This window comes from Protopterus annectens, chromosome 6.part0 (assembly GCF_019279795.1).
Source record: "Protopterus annectens isolate FY-2018-M chromosome 6.part0, PAN1.0, whole genome shotgun sequence".
In the NCBI taxonomy this organism is placed as follows: domain Eukaryota; kingdom Metazoa; phylum Chordata; order Ceratodontiformes; family Protopteridae; genus Protopterus; species Protopterus annectens.
In genome coordinates, this window is record NC_056737.1 from 1,398,934,231 (window position 1) to 1,398,952,370 (window position 18,140).

At 44.4% G+C, this 18,140-nt stretch overlaps 1 protein-coding gene across 4 annotated transcripts in view; it reads left to right on the top strand.

Annotated features, from left to right (window-relative positions):
• CCNT2 (cyclin T2) overlaps positions 1 to 18,140 on the top strand; it is a 701,155-nt gene that overhangs the window by 269,615 nt on the left and 413,400 nt on the right. The window lies entirely within an intron of this gene.

The window sequence follows — 18,140 nt, forward strand, 5'->3', positions numbered from 1 at the left end:
GGTGCACTGACGTCAGGGAAGAGGCGACAGCAACTGACGCCGGACCTAGACTTTGGAATTCTGGCTGACTGAGGGTAGCCTGCCAGCTGGATAACCCAAGAGTAATGACTGCAGCAGTGAATACACTCTTAACATCTACATTTATGGTAGGTACACAATAATGCATGCAGGAAGTCCTTGTGGTGGATATGCTCCCTGGAGCTAGTAGAGGGGCGTATGTTTATTGCATCCCCTCCTCAAGCCACGGTGACCACCGACATCTCCCAACTAGGGTGGGGGTGGCATTGCCCGGGCAGGAAGGTCCAAGGCATGTGGTCCCCGAACGAGACCAAACTGCATGTCAGTGTTCTAGAGATGAGGGCAGTCTTATTAGCATTGCAGGCCCTTTATGCCTTCCTTCCTCTGGGAACGATTGCAGTTCAGACAATGTCAGTGGTCTTGGTACATCAACAAACTTGGAGGAACCAGATCTTACCCCCTTTGTCGCGAGGCCATAAGTGTGTGGGAATGGGTGATCACCAGCTGTTTTCTGGTAGCAACGCCCATTTCGGGACGGTCCAATATTCTGACAGACAAATTGAGCAGGACTATTCTAATGCCTTTCTAGTGGTCTCTGAATCCTTTGGTAGAGGAGCAGATCGTCTTCGATTGGGGTCAGCTTTGCTGCAATCTCTTCACATCTCCTTCCAGTGTGAAGTGCAGCGATTCTTCACTCTGATCCCCCCACGGGGATGCTCTGGTCCATGCTTGCCCTCCCAGTCTTCTTTATGCTTATCCCCCTTTACCTCTCATGACAAAAGTTCTACAAAAGGCTCGCTGGTTGGGAAGCAGAATCATCCTCATTGCCCCATTCTGGCCTCAAAGTCTGGTTTCCCTGTCTTTGGTCTCATCTGGTAGTTCCTCCTTGGATCTTGGATCCCATACCAGATCTCATTTCGCACCCCTCGTGGGGCCTTCATCCAGACCTGGGCAGTGTGAAGCTCACGGCTTGACTGCTCCAGTTCCCTTGATTGCTGGGACTAGTTTGTCTTCCTCTGTCAAGTCATTTCTGGTGGCAGCTCATAAATCGTCCACCAGAAAAATTTACCGTAGCAAATTGAAGCGTTTTTCTATCTGGGCTTCTGAGGGATTTGGACCCTTTCACAGCACCTATTCCAGCGGTCCTGGAGTTTTTCACATATATTTTCCAGCAGGGTGCCAGCTCATCTACATTGAAAGTAACTGGCAGCCATTTCAAATTTTCATGTAGGTGGGAACATGGCATGTTCTTCGTGTTTCACTGTTGCAGTCCTCACACTTGGGTTATCTGCCTGCAGGTAGCCCTCAGTCGGCCCGAATACCAGAGTCTTGGGATTTCTGCGTTGGATGCTGTCGCTTCTTCCATGACGTCAGGTCATTAGGGGTATAAAACAGGCAGCCAATGCCATTACATCAGTCTTTCTTGCCGTGAAGCAGCCCGAAGCAGTTTGCAAGTGCCGGTCAGCTGCTACCTGAAATTTTCATTCTTCGAGTTTCAAACTTGAAGTCTTCTAAAGCTAAGCACCCCGTTGGGGATTTTTTTTTTCTTGTTCTAACTGATGTTAGTTGTCTTGCGTGTGGAAAGCAAATACCTCACAAGTTTTCATTCTTAGTGCATCACATGTTCAAGCCCAGACCACAATGTCCCTCGCTGTCAGTTTTGTGCCTTGTTTAACTCTCGAACCATTTGTCATCGGGCTCTTTGTCGCTAAATTATTTCACTCTCATTCTCCATATTCCGAAATGGCTTCAATAAGCCATCCGACTATCTATCTTCCAAAAAACGTAGATAGAGACAGACTGCATAGGTCCAAAACTGCCGACACTTCTGTTAAGCTAGTCACCAGTCCGCTGATACTTAGTGAGGCGCCTTTGCAGGCCCTGATGCCTGCTTCTACAGATTCGCATACCTCTTCTGAAGTCCATTCGGAGTTCGGTATGCAGCGAGATGATGCTGCTTCGACTATGGAACCTGCAGATGTCTCTACCTTGGATGGGTCCGGAGCCGCTGTGCAGGCACTGGCTTCAGAGCATGTATTCCGACCTACCGATTTTCGTATTAAACCAACAACTTAGTTTTTAGCTAAAACTACCGAGTTTCTCAGGCCCAGAGTTCACACTACACCTAGAAAACAGACTACCAAAAGTGCATGCTCAAGCTCCCATGCCACAGAAACAAATGCTTGGAATGGCTGAAGACCTTGTTACTCTAATTAGGGGAAAGCCAGCCTTTCTCTGCTAAAAGACAGAATTGAGTTTCCTTCTGATTCTACAGACCAGGAGTCCGTTGACTCTGACCCTTCTGATTACCAGGACATACCCTTATCAGCCTATGAGGATTCAGATGCAGAGGAATTAATTCCCTCTGCTTCCCCTCGAGAGTATTTTTCTCAGGATCTGGAAACGGTGGTTCCTGTCATTCCTTGTCTAAGGGCAGAGTTTCTTTGGTGGGCAGAAGCATGCAACCACAACAAAGGACTGCCTTTCACTCAACCCCTCACCGCCTAAACCCTGACAACAGATGCATCAGACTATGCATGGGGGCTCCCATGGCAGGCAAATGCATTCAAGACAAGCGGAGCCCAGGACAAATTCTCCTGCATATCAGTTGAAAAGAGATGCTAGCTGTACAGAATGCTCTGACAACCTTCAAATACCTATCCTTCCAGGACAGCTGCTGATAGACAGGCAACACCACAGTTATGTGGTACATAAACAGGGGGGAAACCCATTCTTACCCACTCTGCAGGTTAGCCATGGCCCTGTGGAAACACAGCCTTGAGCAGCCAAGTGCACCTACAAGCTCAGTTCCTGCCAGGCAAACAAAATTCACCAGCAGACGACTTAAGCAGAAATCTACTGGACCTTCACAAGTGGAAATTGGAGCCAAACTCCTTCAAACCTCTAATACAGAGATGGGGGACCCCGGATGTGGGCCCTCTTTGCCTTTCCTAAGAGCCACCAGTTGAGCAAATTCTGCACCAGGAACCCTCTCAGCAAGGCCTGGAAGGTGGATGCCCTATCCTTCACATGGGAAAACCTCTCAATTTATGCTTTTCCTCCTCTGCCCCTCCTCTCAAAAGTGCTACTCAAGATCAAGCAGGACAGGTCAAGGGCAATTCTTATTGCTCTGGACTGGCCAGGCCAGCACTGGTACCCACTCCTATGCAGTCTGAGTACAGCAGCACCCTGGCACCTACATCAGACACCTTCCCTGCTGTCTCAGCAGGAGGGACAGGTTTTGTATCCACAGTTGCAAATCCTAAACATTGCAGCCTGGCTTATCCCCTGAATGCACCACCAGCAACCCTCAGCAAACAGGTGCTGAATGTTATTCTTGAGGCTAGAAGGCCTAGTACTAGGAAATCCTATGCTGAAAAGTGGAAAATTTATTGTTCTTGGAGTCTGTCTCAAGGAAGGGACACAGCAGTGCCCTCCTTACCTCAATTCCTTGATTACCTAGCAGAGCTGCTCCACAGAGGTATATCCTTCTCCATTAAGATTTCTCAATCTCATCAAATAGTTCCTGAGAGGGGCTAACAATTTAAGGCCCCCTAGGAGAGCTCCCACCCCTGCCTGGGACCTTAACTTTTTACTGGAAAAGCTCACACTTCCCACTTTTGAACCTGCTGCTTCAGCAGAGTTAAAATTTCTCTCTTGGAAAACAGAAGAGTGAGTTACAGGCACTAATGACTGGGAACTCTTCATTATTTTCCATGCTGACAGGGTTTTCCTCAGGACTAACCCATCCTTTATGCCTAAGGTGGTGTCCAGCGTGGCTCTAAACCAATCTCTCCATTTGACAATCTTCTTCCCTAGTCCTCAGCATAAAGGGGAAAGGATCCTGCACGACTTGGACGTGCACAGACAGCTCAGGTCTTACCTTGACAGGACTAAACCTTTCAGAAAATCTGACCAGCTGCTAGTCAGCTTTACTACAGGGGTAGAGGGCAAGGCCATTTCAAAGCAAACCATTTTCGAATGGATAGCACACTGCATCCATTTCTGCTACAAGCACCATGGAAAACCTACCCCTTAGGGGATCAGAACACATTCCACTAGGACTGCTTCCACTTCTACAGCATTTCTCAGGGGAGTCCCTACCAGGGACATTCTGGAAGCTGCAACCTGGAGTTCTGTACACACCTTCAAGCATTACCACTTACCTATTTTTTTCTAAATCCAGAGCTGGATTTGCTGCAGCAGTCTTACAAGGCCTGCTAGCCAGCCCTAATACTTCTTGACTGCCTCCACCCTTTCTCAGCTTTGGGAATCAACCCGTGTGTGATGACTGCAACAGTGAAACACAAAGAACATAGTACAGTTGTGTACAATTACCATAAATGTAGAAGTTGGAGTGTATTCACTGTGCAGTCCTGGTTTCCCTCCCTCCAGCCCCCTGGTCTTCTTTATCCTTTCTACCTATCCTCTTTATGGCCATTTTTAATGGCAGTGGTATTTACTTTTTACTGGTGGTGGTCCACACCATGCAGTTTCCTGTTTTGGTGGCTGCTGACATTTGGGGCAAGAAAAAACTGATGTAATGTCGTCAGCTGCATGTTTTATACCCCCTGATGACCTGACGTCATGGAAGAGGCGACAGTATCAGACACAGAAATCCCAAGCCTCTGGTATTTGGGCTGACTGAGGGCTACCTGGAGGCAGATAACCCAAGTGTGATGACTGCAACAGTGAATGCACACTAACATCTACTTTAATGGTAAGTTTACACAACTGTACTTTCTTTAGCTTTTTCCAGACTTTTCAAAACATTTATTAAAGGTACCTTTTAAGACCCCTGGTTAAGGATCCTACCCTCCTTTGGATCTTACCCTAGTTTTACAAGCCTTGGTTGCTCCACCTTTTGAGCCTGTTGTTTCTGTGGACTTGAACTTTTGTTTCCTGGGAGACTGCCTTTTTAGTAGCCATTACCTTGGTTAGGAGAGTTTCAGAACTCCAAGCATTATCTGTAAAACCTCCATATATGATCTTTCATAAAGACGTGGTTTCCCTTCATACTAATCCTTTTTTTCCCTGCCTAAAGTGGCCTCAATATCAATCAATCAGTCAACTTACCTGTCTACTTTCCAAATTTTCAGAACAGGTGTGAATATAAATTGCATTTGTTAAACATGCATAGACAGCTACGCTTCTACTTACACAGGGCTAAAGCCCATCGCAAGTCTGACCAGTTTTGTGTCCTTTGCTGTGCCCTTTCTGGGCGAACTGGTTTCTAAGGTGACTATTGCCAGATGTATTTCCCTATGCATCCTTCAGGTTTACGAAGATAAAAACGGCTTACTATCAAAATTTCGAACCGCACTCCGTCGACTGTACAATCATCGAACACGGAAGTTCGAAAACGGGAATGTCGAAGTCAAAAAAACAATCTAGGAATGGGTTTTAACCTGGGTCGAGGTAGGTGTTCAGTATTATTCCGAACTACAAACATCTCCCCTACCTCGACCCATGTTAAAACCCATTCCTAGATTGTTTTTATGACTTCGACATTCCCGTTTTCGAACTTCCATGTTCGATGATAGTACAGTTGACGGAGTGCAGTTCGAAATTTTGATAGTAAACCGATAAAAACATCTCTTCCAGGTAGCCAGTTCTACCAGGTCCATGGCTACATCAGCTGCCTTTTGGTCTAGAGTGTCTTTGGATGATTTGTGTGGCTGCTATTTGGTCCTCATCTCATACTTTTTATTTCTCATTATAAATTGGACATGATTTCCAGAGGGAGAGCATCCTTTGGCTCTGTGGTGCTCCGAAATATTCTGTGAGGGCCTTCCAGAGTTTATTTGGTAGCTGGGGACTCTGTCCCACAGGTTGATGATCAAATTAACTACTTCAGATAAAGAAGTTATGTACTCACCATAACATTCCATCTGAGTAGTTAGACTTCATTTGATGTTAAGTTGTCAATCTCGCCTTCATTCTTGCTGGATGGGTTCGGAGCCGAACCTCGGCGCCGACTCGGCCGAATACTAAAGCTCGAGAGCTATTTTTACTGTATCAAGGCTATCCTATGTCCCATAATGCTAGGCGAAATATACCCAGATCTCGTTTGCAGCTTAGCTACGAGGTTGCGTTTTCACTGGCTCCAGGTCGTATATTTTTATTAATAACTTTTGAGGTAGTTTTTAGTCACTCTTTTATCTTTAGTATTAGTGTAGTTAGCGACTAGTCTTTCCTCCTTTTTTTTTAGTTGTTAATCTCCCTTTTTCTCCATCCTTAAGGTGGTTGGGCCTCTGACCCCTCCCCTTTTAGTACAGTTTTCCCCTGGTTGGTATGTGTGGGTGTGTGGAATTCTGTCCCTCTACTTAGTGGTAGTTCCCTCTTTTATAGTAATTGTTATAATTTAGTGTATTGTTTTTACAGTATGTCTAAGGATACTAAGGTATCATGTTTCAAGAAGCGTGACTCGTGCTGTCAGAAGATGTCTCTGACAGGCGGTCACACTTGTGTGTATTGTTTGGGTCCTCTGCACCTGCAGGACTCTTGTTCCATCTGCCATGCTTTTAGCCCTAGAGTCCTGCAGGAGCGCAGAAACAAACTCGTACTTAGAGGCTTGTTAAAGCCTGAAGATTCCCCGGCTAAGACCATGGCTGGGAAACCTTCAAAGCCCACCAAATCGTCTGCTCCATGTTTGGAGCTGGCGCAGAGCGGTGCTTTTGCTGCCTCGTCGGTTCCGGCCGGAACCGAGGCATCTAGACCTCAGTCGGCTCAGACTTTAGTGTCTGAGCCGTCCCCGAGCAGAAAGCGCTCTAGGTCTCAGTCTCTTGAGTCGGTTAGATCGGCTCAGAAGTCTCCACTCTTGTCGGAGCGGAGCCATAGATCTCATTCCTCTAGGTCTTCCAGGCTTTCGGACCATGACCTCGAGAGGGTAGTCGGCCAGCTTTTAAAGTCGCAGGCACTGGCCCAGTTGCTACATAGCCCGTCTCAACAGACAAGGGCTACCCCTACACCCACTCAAGCTCCTCCTCCGGCTACCCTGCTGAGTTCGGAGCCGGAGGTCGTCTAGGTGAGTACTGTGGGGGTGTCAGAACCGATCCCACTGTTGTCGGTTCCTTTGTCTGCTCCTATCCCGTCCTTTGCTCCGTCCTTGGAGGGATCCGGGCGCCGAGACTCCCTCGTCGGCTCCGATGGGGCGAGTGGTATCGGACCCTTGTCCAACCCAGCTCTACCTCTCGGAGCCTTGGCGCAGGTGAGTTCGGCCCCAACATCTGCCTCTGAGCCGTCCCTCTCGGTGCCAGGGGGAGTTCTCATCTCTTCGGAGTTGGGTCCTTCTTCCCTGCCTGACAGGGGCGCCTTTGAGGTGATGAGTGTGCTGGCTCTTAGACCGGCACCACAGTCTGCCTCCTCTTCCCCTCCCTCCACAGTGCCTGCTTCAGCCCCTGCCTACCCTTCTGACCCCAAGCGAGGAGAACCGATGCTCCAGGCTGCCCCATTGGGCCTTTCTTCCTCTTCCGAGGCCTCCCCTGACCCTGTGGGGGAGCCCCCTCAGAAGAGGACATGTAAGAGGAAACATGTTGACTCTCCTGAGTCAGTGACATCTGACACTGACCTGGATAATTCGGAAGGGTCCCAAAGGTCCCCCTCTGAGGATGTCTCCTTCTCTGACATCTTAGAGATCCTCAAACAGAGGGGGAACTGGTCTGCCCTTAACCCATCTGAGACGAGTCGGTGTACCTGGATGCCTTCGGTTCTCGCCCTTCCACCTCCTGGGTGTCCCCGCCTTTCGACCCACTTATGGAAGTAGTGGCTCTGAAGGCGTGGACGGCTCCGGATACTATGGAACCAACTCCCTGGAGGCCCACAAAATTTATTACTGCTCCCACAGATGAGCAGTTTCTTTCCAAGGGTGTCCCCGTGGATGCCATGGTGGCGGCAGCCACTAAGGAGGAGTTGGCTGACCCTTCAGTACCTGTCCATCCTCCTCATAAGGAATCTAGGACGATGGATAGGTACGGCAAGCGGATGTTTTCCTCAGCGACCTTTGCTATGCGGTCGCTGAATTGTTTATGCCATTTCACCAGACTTCAGAGGGACCTTCTCAAGGAACTGGGTGAAATATTGCAGGACCCAACAACTTTGGGGTCTCCGGAAAAGATAAACTCCCAGCTAGGGACCCTGAACTCTATAGTCAACTCTTCCATGCGGCTCATCTCTTATGCAGCCGATGGAGCGAGTAGAGCCGCAGGTACAGGTGTTGCTCTAAGGAAAAAGAACAGCACAGAACCAAGTACAGTTCCCAGGACTAAACCATGGTCCACGATAGTTTCACAATTAACTTCTTTATTAAAACACAATAAGATGGTTGAGCGCGTTCATCTACCCAGTGTAGATTTCATCAGAACACTTACTAATACAAAACATTTCCCTTAAATACTTTAAAATACCCACTTTTTTACCACCTGACTAATTACACCATCTTTGAATTTTTAAAGACATAAAACATACTACATAAAACCAATGTAAATACAGCCCTCACATATTCTTAATGATAAAACTTCCTCAAACACCATAAAATGTCCAAAATATACCAAAAAGTCTTTTTGAATATAAAAAAATATATAAAACCAGGTTAATGACAATACGTGTTCAAAGTATATAGTTCATGTGTGATGGGGAAAAAAATACATAAAATACATGAAATATTTTATCAAGCTATGACAAATATATTATACATTTCTAAAATATACAAATACATTTTTTGAAAGATTGATAAGAAATTAATAAAATTAATAAAAAAATTCCTATTTCTCCTATGCCATTATTAATTTCTTATGAGGGGCTTAGTGAGGATATATTCATTAATACCTGGTGGACTGGCTGCGTTAAGTTTAATTTGCCATTTAATCTCTTTTTCCCCAGTATTGCTTTCATGTTACCCCCCCCCCCCCCAGGGTTAATCTTGACCACTTCTAAGATAGCAAATTTGAAAGAAACACAACCTGCACTTACAACTAAGTGTCTATAAAGTGCATTATTCATATATTTTTCCTTTATACAATACCAAGTGGTCATAAATTCTATTGCGTAACCTATCAGTTTTTACAGCATAAAAACTTGGACAGGAAGTACACTTTCCTAGATATACAACATGTTGGGTCTGACAATTTCCTTTACAAAAAAATATTCTACTTCTAATGTTATTCTCTAAATTAATACTCCAGTTGTAAAATGGACGAACATTGATTGCAATGTCCACATTGATGGGTCCCTATCCTGTCATTATTCCCAACATAATCTCTAAGGTTGAACCTGACATCAATCATTCTTTTGAAATTCATACCAGGTTTGTACACATAAGTGGGTCTCTCACCTAATTTCCCACAGATTCCTTCATCACTAGTGAGTATATTCCAATTGCTGTCCATGATCTTTCTGACTTCCCCTACATGTTGTCCAAATTGTAATATACATGCCCTTTGATATCCTTCACCTGATGTATTACATCTAATTTCTTTCCGTGATAGGAATCCCTTTCCCAGAACTGGTGTATATTTATTACCCCATTCACTAATAAACATATATTCAGTGACGTCCTTAACCATAGATTCAGGGTAACCTTTTTGTGTAAATAGGTTACCAATGAATGCCATCTCAAGAATCATATCTTCCCTTCTAGATGTCATCCTAGCAGCCCTTATACACTGCTCTTTTAAAATGCTTCTTTTCTGTATATAGGAATGATTACTCGAAAATTCCAAGTAGGCATTACAAAAAGTATCTTTCCTAAAAGTCTTAGACTGGAAAGTATATCCTTCACTGAATATGTAAGTATCTAAATAGTTGATTGCCCTTTGGCCTCACCACAGCCCCCAGGGTGTTTACCAAATGCATGGCAGTGGTTGCGGCTCACTTGAGACTTCGAGGTTTCCAGGTGTTTCCATATTTGGACGACTGGCTCCTTACTGCCACCACCAGGCATCAGCTTCTTCAAGCCAGGGATTACGCTGTACAAACCTGCAAAGTGCTAGGCATCTCTATAAATTTAGAAAAATCTGCCTTGTCAGCATATTACCTTCATAGGCGCCGTGTTAAACACGGTTAGAGTTGTCAGCAAAACTTCCTACGCAAAGAGTATACGACATTCGCAGTCATGTTCAAGTTCTGCTACAAGAGGACAGGGTCCAAGCCAGGTTTGTACTGAAAACGCTTGGTCTGATGGCTGTAACAATCACCTTGCTCCCCCTAGCTCGTTTTCATATGCGGATGCTACAGCGGATGCTTTTTTCCCAATGGTCCTTTCAGCAGCTTCCCATGTCACACAAGATTCTCATCACTCAGTCTTGCAAACGGCACCTATCTTGGTGGATGGACTCACCCCAGGTGCTTCAAGGCAGACCGGTTGTTCTCCCCCCTCCGGTTGCCACCGTGACAACGGACGCCTCCCTGATCGGGGGGGGGCATTTTCAAGGCAGGACAGTCCAGGGCACATGGCAACCTTTCGAGTGCCACTTGCACATCAATGTCCTGGAGATGAGAGCGGTGCTGTTGGCTTTGCAGGCTCTCCAGAACTCTCTTCCCACTGGGATGATTGCAGTGCAGGCAGACAATATGTCTGTAGTATGGTACATCAACAAACAGGGTGGAATCGGGTCCTACCCTCTTTGTCGGGAAGCGCTCAGACTCTGGCAATGGGTGATCTCTTCTCAGCGGTTTCTGGTAGCAAAACACATTCCCGGGAAGTCCAATGCCATAGCAGACAGGCTGAGCAGGGACTTCCTCATGCCCTACGAGTGGTCTCTCAACCAACTAGTAGTGGACCAAATCTTCAGAAAGTGGGGTCAGCCTTGCTGCGACCTTTTCACAACCCCTCAAAACAGCAAGTGTCAAGACTTCACCCTCTTCCCTCTTCCGGGCCTCTTTCCCAGAGAAGCTCTAGTCCACTATTGGCCCAGGGGTCTCCTTTATGCTCCCCCCCTTTCCCTTAATCACTCTGTTAGTCCAGAAAGCAACTGCCTTGAGATTCAGAATGATCTTCATTGCCCCTTACTGGCCCCGACAAGTCTGGTTTCCGTTCCTACAACGTCATCTACTGGAGCAGCCCTGGCATCTGCCCATCAATCGGGCAGGATGCAACAATCCCTGTCATCTCTCAACCTCACAGCTTGGTTGCTCCACTTCCAACCCTAGCCAGACTTCTCTTAATCTCTCCGTCAGTACGTCAGATTATCCTTGCCTCTCACAAGTCTAACACCAGAAGGACGTACGCAAGTAAATGGAAACGTTTCTCTGTTTGGGCAGAAAAGAACCAAGTTGATCCCTTTACTGCCCCTGTCCAAACAGTTCTAGATTATCTTTCAAAAAGGTTCCTCTTCAGCCACTATCAAAGTCCAGTTGGCGGCTATTGCAAATTTCCATGTTGGCTTGTCAGAGTCTAGTATTATATCCCACAAGCTCTGCAAAGCATTTCTGAAGGGTACCCTATTACTTAGGCCCCCAGTCAAAGACCCTCCTCCACCATGGGATCTAAATTTGGTACTGTCGTCTTTAATTCTACCTCCATTTGCACCTGCTGCCTCCTGCTCGTTAAAACTGCTCTCGTGGAAGACACTTTTCTTGGTAGCTATTACCTCAGCCAGAAGGGTTTCGGAACTACAAGCACTTTCTGTGCGCCCCCCTTATCTTTTTCACAAAGATAGAGTGGCTCTTAGGACAAATCCATCCTTCTTACCTAAGGTACTCAGAAAAAAATCTGAATCAGACCATTGATCTCCCAGTTTTCTTTCCAAATTACACTGATAGAGCTGAGAGAAAATTACATTGTTTGGATGTCCATAGGCAACTACGTTTCTATCTGGATAGAACTAAGCCAACGAGAAAATCAGAGCAACTCTTATCTTACGCCGAAGGAAAGCAGGGCCTTCCGGTTTCTAAAGTGACCTTGTCAAGATGGTTGACCTCTCTTTTCTCTTTAACCTATCAATTGAAGCATAAGGAGCTCCCTACCAAGCCTAGAGCTCATTCACCTAGAGCATTAGCATCCTCAGTTGCTTTTCAAGTGAGATTACCTATGGATTCTATTTGTGCAGCGGCCACATGGGCCTCTTCTCATACCTTCATCTCTCATTACAAACTGGATATTGCCTCCAGAAATAGGGCTGATTTTGGTTCCACTGTACTCGAGAGTCTGTTCCATTGAGCCACCCGGGACTAAGGTGCTAGGGACGCTGTCCCATCCAGGAAGAATGAAGGCGAGATTGACAACTTAACATTAAGAAGTTATGTACTTACCATAACGTTCCATGTTAGTTGTCTTCTCGCCTTCTTTCTTGCGTCCCACCCTCCATCCCCCTAGCCTGGAAAGACCTAGAGTATTGGGTGAGATTTTCCTTGTCACCAGGATTATCCCTTCAGCTAGAGCTCTTCTTCCCCTTTGGTAGCCCTGGTGACAAACAAGCTGTAGGGTTTATAGTTCTACATAGCTCTCAGTTTTATCTTTTTCTAGTGGTGGGACATGTCTGTCCATAGTGTTAGCTATCAAACGAGATCTGGGTATATTTCGCCTAGCATTATGGGACATAGGATAGCCTCGAGCCGGTAAAAATAGTTCTCGAGCTTTAGTAAACCCATCCAGCAAGAAAGAAGGCGAGAAGAAGACAACTAACATGGAACGTTATGGTAAGTACATAACTTCTCATCAACCGTCCCTCCCTCCTTCCCCCTGGCCACCTCTTGGCGCTTTCTGCCTTGGCAGACAGAAGAGGGTGCTGTTGCGGCTCTCCTGTTTTCCATGTTTGTGAAAGTTTTTGGGGTATGGTTCATGTTAGCAGTGTAGCAAACTATCTGAGGGAAGGAGATGGAGGAGTGTTATGGATAAGGGGAGGAGCTTGGAGGTCGGATCAGATGCAGGTGAAACTGCTGTCTTGGATCTGGATCCAACATCCCACAGGTTGATGACAAATTTAAGTCTAACTACTCAGATGGAACGTTATGCTGAGTACATAACTTCTTTTTTTGTCTCCTTTCACCCCAGGGCTATGGGAAAAGTTGTGACAAAGCAGAGAGTTTCTACCTGAATTTCCAAAGCCATTTCCTTTTGTTATACCTACCATGGCAAACACCTGGATACTAATAAAAAAGCCCATTCCCCTATAGCCATGGCCTCCTTTGGAGCACTTTTCAGGGGGCTGGACATTGCCTATATTCTAGATGCAGCTGCCTGGACATCTGTCCATACTTTTACCAAACACTACAAACTGGACCACAAGTCCAGATCTAGAGCAGGTTTGCTAGGGAAATCTTGTGTGGATTTTCTAGAAAATAGTTCCAAACCACCCTTTTCTTCTCCCCTTTGAGCTATGGCACTCACCCAAAGGTTGAATATTGCAACATGGGAATAGGACATAGAATAGTTGTGTAAAATCTTACCATAACCATGTTGCAGTATTCTGTCCTACCCTCCAACCCCATGGGGGAGGAGGGGCTTTGCTGGATGATTCAGAACTTGTGCAGCCATCCTTGGACTGGGGCATTCATTTCTGAGGAAGGTACATGGAGATGTCACTTTTATGGCCCATGCACCCTACAGCAAACGTCTGACCTCCCACGTACCTTGCAGCGACTAAAGTTTTTTTTGTATACTGGCTGAATGTTCGGGTTGCTGGGCGGAGGCTAACCCAAAGGTTATGAATACTGCAACATGGAAGAGAAAGACATGTATGGTTATGTTATGGTAAGATTTTACACAACTGTTTTGTCACTGGGAAGGTTCAACTAGGTGAGAACTCCTTTTCAGTGGAGGCCTGGCTAGAGAAGTTCCACATAAGCTTTAATACAGTTGTATGACACTACAGTATTGCAGATTCAGAGAATTATAGCAACTTGTTGGAGGCATTCATATTTCCATACAGCATAAATACTAAAAGCAGAAGCAACTGAGTATACATGGCCATTTAAGGAATGAGGACAACAATTTCAGTAATTTAAAATTGTGATTTGTTTAAAATGAAAACGAGCATCTGCTACCAAGAAAGTGGCTAGAATATTGGAGCAAATGTAAGAAAAAAGTAAATGCCCCAAATTCCTGTGTAATATGCTCAACATGCTGTGCTAAACTTTACTGTTGCTTGTGTTCATCCTGTAATTAACTGCATATAGTGTGCATAAAGTTTGTATTTAAATGGGTGATAGTATTTTGAAAAAAAAATGAATAATGTGCATTATGCTATTGGATGTTTGATTGCTTAACTTTGCGATTGTGACATGTTTGTTCTACCCTAAACTGCAAGTTGTATCCTTTCAAGGGTGTGAAAACTGGTCAGCATCCAAAGCTTCCAGGCAGCTCTCCTTGAGCCCTTCGGTGGTTAGCAAGTGTGCTCTCCCTGCAGGCTTCAGGTGATCACTTGGCTAGCACTTATCCAAGGCTGTGCAGATAGGTTTTTCCCAGAAGTGTAGTTTTCACTTTATCTATTTTTCTAAGGAAATTTTTACTTTTTTTTTTTTTATTTTACACAGGAATATTTATATTCAAGTTAAAAAAATGTGTTTTTAGTTCATTTTGATTTTTTTAAATCATTTTGTGGTGACTTTACCTGATATAGGAAAACATAAGCATTTTTTGTAAAAAGTTATAGTTTAGATTTTGAGCTAATGGAGTTATCACTAAAGTTTATCCTCAGAATTGTAAAATTCCTGTTAGGAGTTTCACTGAATCTTCCAAGCCCTGCTGCCCACTTATCAGGCACTTTTCTCAGCTAAATTATGAAGCAGACTTCAGGTTCTTCGTCCCCTGTCTGCAAGTAGGCTTCATAGGAGTCTTTTGGTAGGCTGACCTGCTTCCTCACTGCGTGAGCTGCAAATCAGTGACTACTGTGACCAGATCAGATACTTTGGACCACTTGGTCTTTTGATCCTGCTGTCACTAAGGACCTGGAGTTAAGCAGGGGCTGTTGGGTTGTCCTTGCCAGGCAAGGGAGAACCATTCTTGATCCTCTCTGAGGAGGGAATGGATCGTACTTTACCGCACAGTCAACTCTTTTTTTTGTGCCTGATTCCCAGGGACGAACCCCCATCCTTGGGTCGCTCTTTTTCTAGGTACGTTCCTATAAAAAGAAAACAGAAAATGAAGTGTATTTTTCTTCTGTTTTACAGAGGATGGGCTGTGAAGACTGATTGGGCTTTGCTAAGGGCTTATTTCAAGCCTTTAATTCTTGACTTTCTGATTCCTTATTGAGTTTTTAAAAAATTAAAAAAGCTTCCTTCTGATCCCTAGTCAGAGGGGGAGGAATTAGCGTGTGAATTTAATTCTCCAGCACCCATCCTTAGAAGTGGTAATCGGATTAAAAAAAATTCAGATGCCCTTAAAGTTACCTTTTTCTGAAGCTATAGCCAGAATGAAAATAGTTTCCATGAGAACCGTGTAACATCCCAATGCTGTAGCCAAAATGTTTACAGCTGGATTTTCCTTAGCCTGCTGCTGTTCCTCCTGTGCTGTTAGTTTTAGAAGAAGCTTTCTTGATTGTCTTTAGGATACCGGACAGTCAGCTCTCATCCTTATAAAGTATGATAGTTTGTATAAGATGTCAAGCCCACAAGTATACATTTTCTTATCCCAAGCCAGATCCTGCAATTATTTTACTCTTTTGATAACAGGAAAGCACTTGATTTAGGAAGAAGGTGTATTTTACTTTAGCCTTCAGAATACTAAATTGTCAGACGTGTATGCCAAAAGTACCTGCTTGCTGCTTTTGAAAATGAGAAAAGTTGACTGCTAACCTTCAGAAATTAAAGCATTTTTTTTAAATTGTTTCTTCTGTAACTTATGCACTTTTAAGTCGTATGAAACTGCTGATGTATCCAGAGCAGCTGTAGCAGTAATGAGAAGATTTATTTGGTTAGATTCGCAAAATTTATCAATGTCAAAGCTGAAATCTTATTCTGCCTTAGGTTTTGTTTTTGGCGTCTCTTAGGCTGAGGTCCTTAAGATTTGATGAAAGAGGAAGTTAATTCAAGGGTTGACACATTTTTTAACCCTCCTTCGAAAGTTTTAGTAGGACATATCCTTTCCAGTTTAGGATAAGACTCAAAAAGAAACAACCTCTGCAAACTGCAACTGAATTTAAAAAAAAATAAAACTGCAATGCGACTCATAAAGGAAGGGAGGGGAACCTCTTCGAACCCAAAAAATTCTGAAAAGGAAAGACTATATGCCATTTCAGTTGTTTCCACTTTCCCTTCCTGGCAGCCCATTAAATTATTTCCCCAAAGTCTAGGTCTTCATTTTCCTCTGTGGCATCTGATAACCTCAGAAGTGGGCTCTGAGAATCATTCAGAAGGGTTACATCTGGCAGTATGATTTCCTTCCTCCTTTTCAGGGGATTCTTAATGCTCAAACCAAAATTTTCTGTTTCCGTCAGTTTTAGAAGGAATGCTCTCTAGGGATTATAGAACCAGTTCCCCTGTAATAAACAAGGAAGGGGGTTTCATTCATGAGTTCTGGTGCCTAAGAAGCAAGAAATTTGGAGGAAATCGTAGACTCTTCTTTAAACTTTCACATCAAAGTCCCAAAGCTTAAGATGGTTTCCTTTGTCTCTCACCCATTATCTTTCCTTTTTGGTAAGTATAGATTAAAGAAATTGCATCACAATCCTCAAGTTAAGGCATTTAAGATTTTCTCTTTGACTTGCATTTTCAATTCTGTTATCCATTGGTTTATCTACAGCTCCAAAGGTATTGATGAAATTTCTGTCACCAGTAATAGTTCATAGCAGATTGCAAGGCATTTGTTTCCCATGTTTAGAAGACTTATTTCTGTGGACTCTTTCAAAATATCAGAGGTCCATGGGCTGGTTAAAAAACTACCTCAGTCTAGGGTTCCAGGTAAATTTCTTCCTATTCACAAGGAAGTGCTTCTGGGATACCTTCTGGATACATACCTCATGAGTGTTTTTGTTCCAGAAGGCAGACCTTTTACAAGGAATAGTTTATGAATTTCTCCACACAGTCTGTGACCTCAGCCATGGAGTATCTCCAGATTGTTTCATGACCTCTACAAGTGTCATGATTCCTCTGACCAGACCTCAATTAAGAAAAATTCAGTGGTTCCTCAAATCTGTTTAGGCCCAACACCAGCTTTCCTTTAATTCCAGTGTTTGGGTTTGTTGAAATGGACCTACTTTTGGGTGGGTCAGTTCTCTCAGCCCAGGTCTCCCTTTTTCTGCTATCTGTCTGCCTGTAACCACAGATGCTACAGACTTTGCTTGTGGAGCTGTGTCCAATGGAGTGAAAGTTCAGGACCTGTGGAGCAAACTGGAAAAATTAAAACAAGTAAATAAATGTTGGGAGCAAAAATGCTCTGTAATCATATTTGGACTCCAGGATCTTTGGTAGTAACCAGACACCACTGTGACTTGATGAACCAGGTTATACTCCCTTTAAAGGGCATCTGTGATAGCTGGGCTGGGAACTAGCAGTTCAGCTCAGTCTTTCAGGCTACTACTTTTCCATTGGAGCAAAACATTGCAGACGAGATGAGCAGGACCAAGGTAGATTCTCATTAATAGAAATGGAACCTGGATATTTTTCAAAATTGATCAGACTGTGGGTAACTCCTCAAATCTATTTTCTGTCATTAATAATAGATCATTTTCTTCTCGGGGACTCCTTGTAGACGGGTCTGGAAGACCGATTACTTCTCATTCCCATGGACAGGAATGTACCTGTTTGCCTTTCCACCATTTTCACTCATTCCCAGGGTCAATCTAAAGCTTCAGAAGAACTCCCCACAGATTATTGTAGGGATTTCCTTTTGGCCCAGTTAACAGTGGTTCTTCCTTTTGAAAAAGGCCAGTGACAACTACCACAGGCTTTCTCACAGACTGGACTTAACTGAAGATGGGGTGTTTGATGCCCCTCAACCTGTGGCATCTTTAGTTGACTGCCGCTATAGTTTAATTCCTTTTTAGGCACCTTATTTCTTGGTACATGTCGCAGGTATTAAGGAGGTTAAGAAACTTGCTGCTAGAAAATCCCATATGGGTAAGTGAATATTTTTCTAGCTGATGCCAAAATAAGAACCAGGAGCCTTTTTAAGGCTCAGATGCCCCCTGGTTGGTTCTTCAGTATTTGTAAGAGAAGTTAAGTAGCCTTTCTTACTCTTCTCTCAA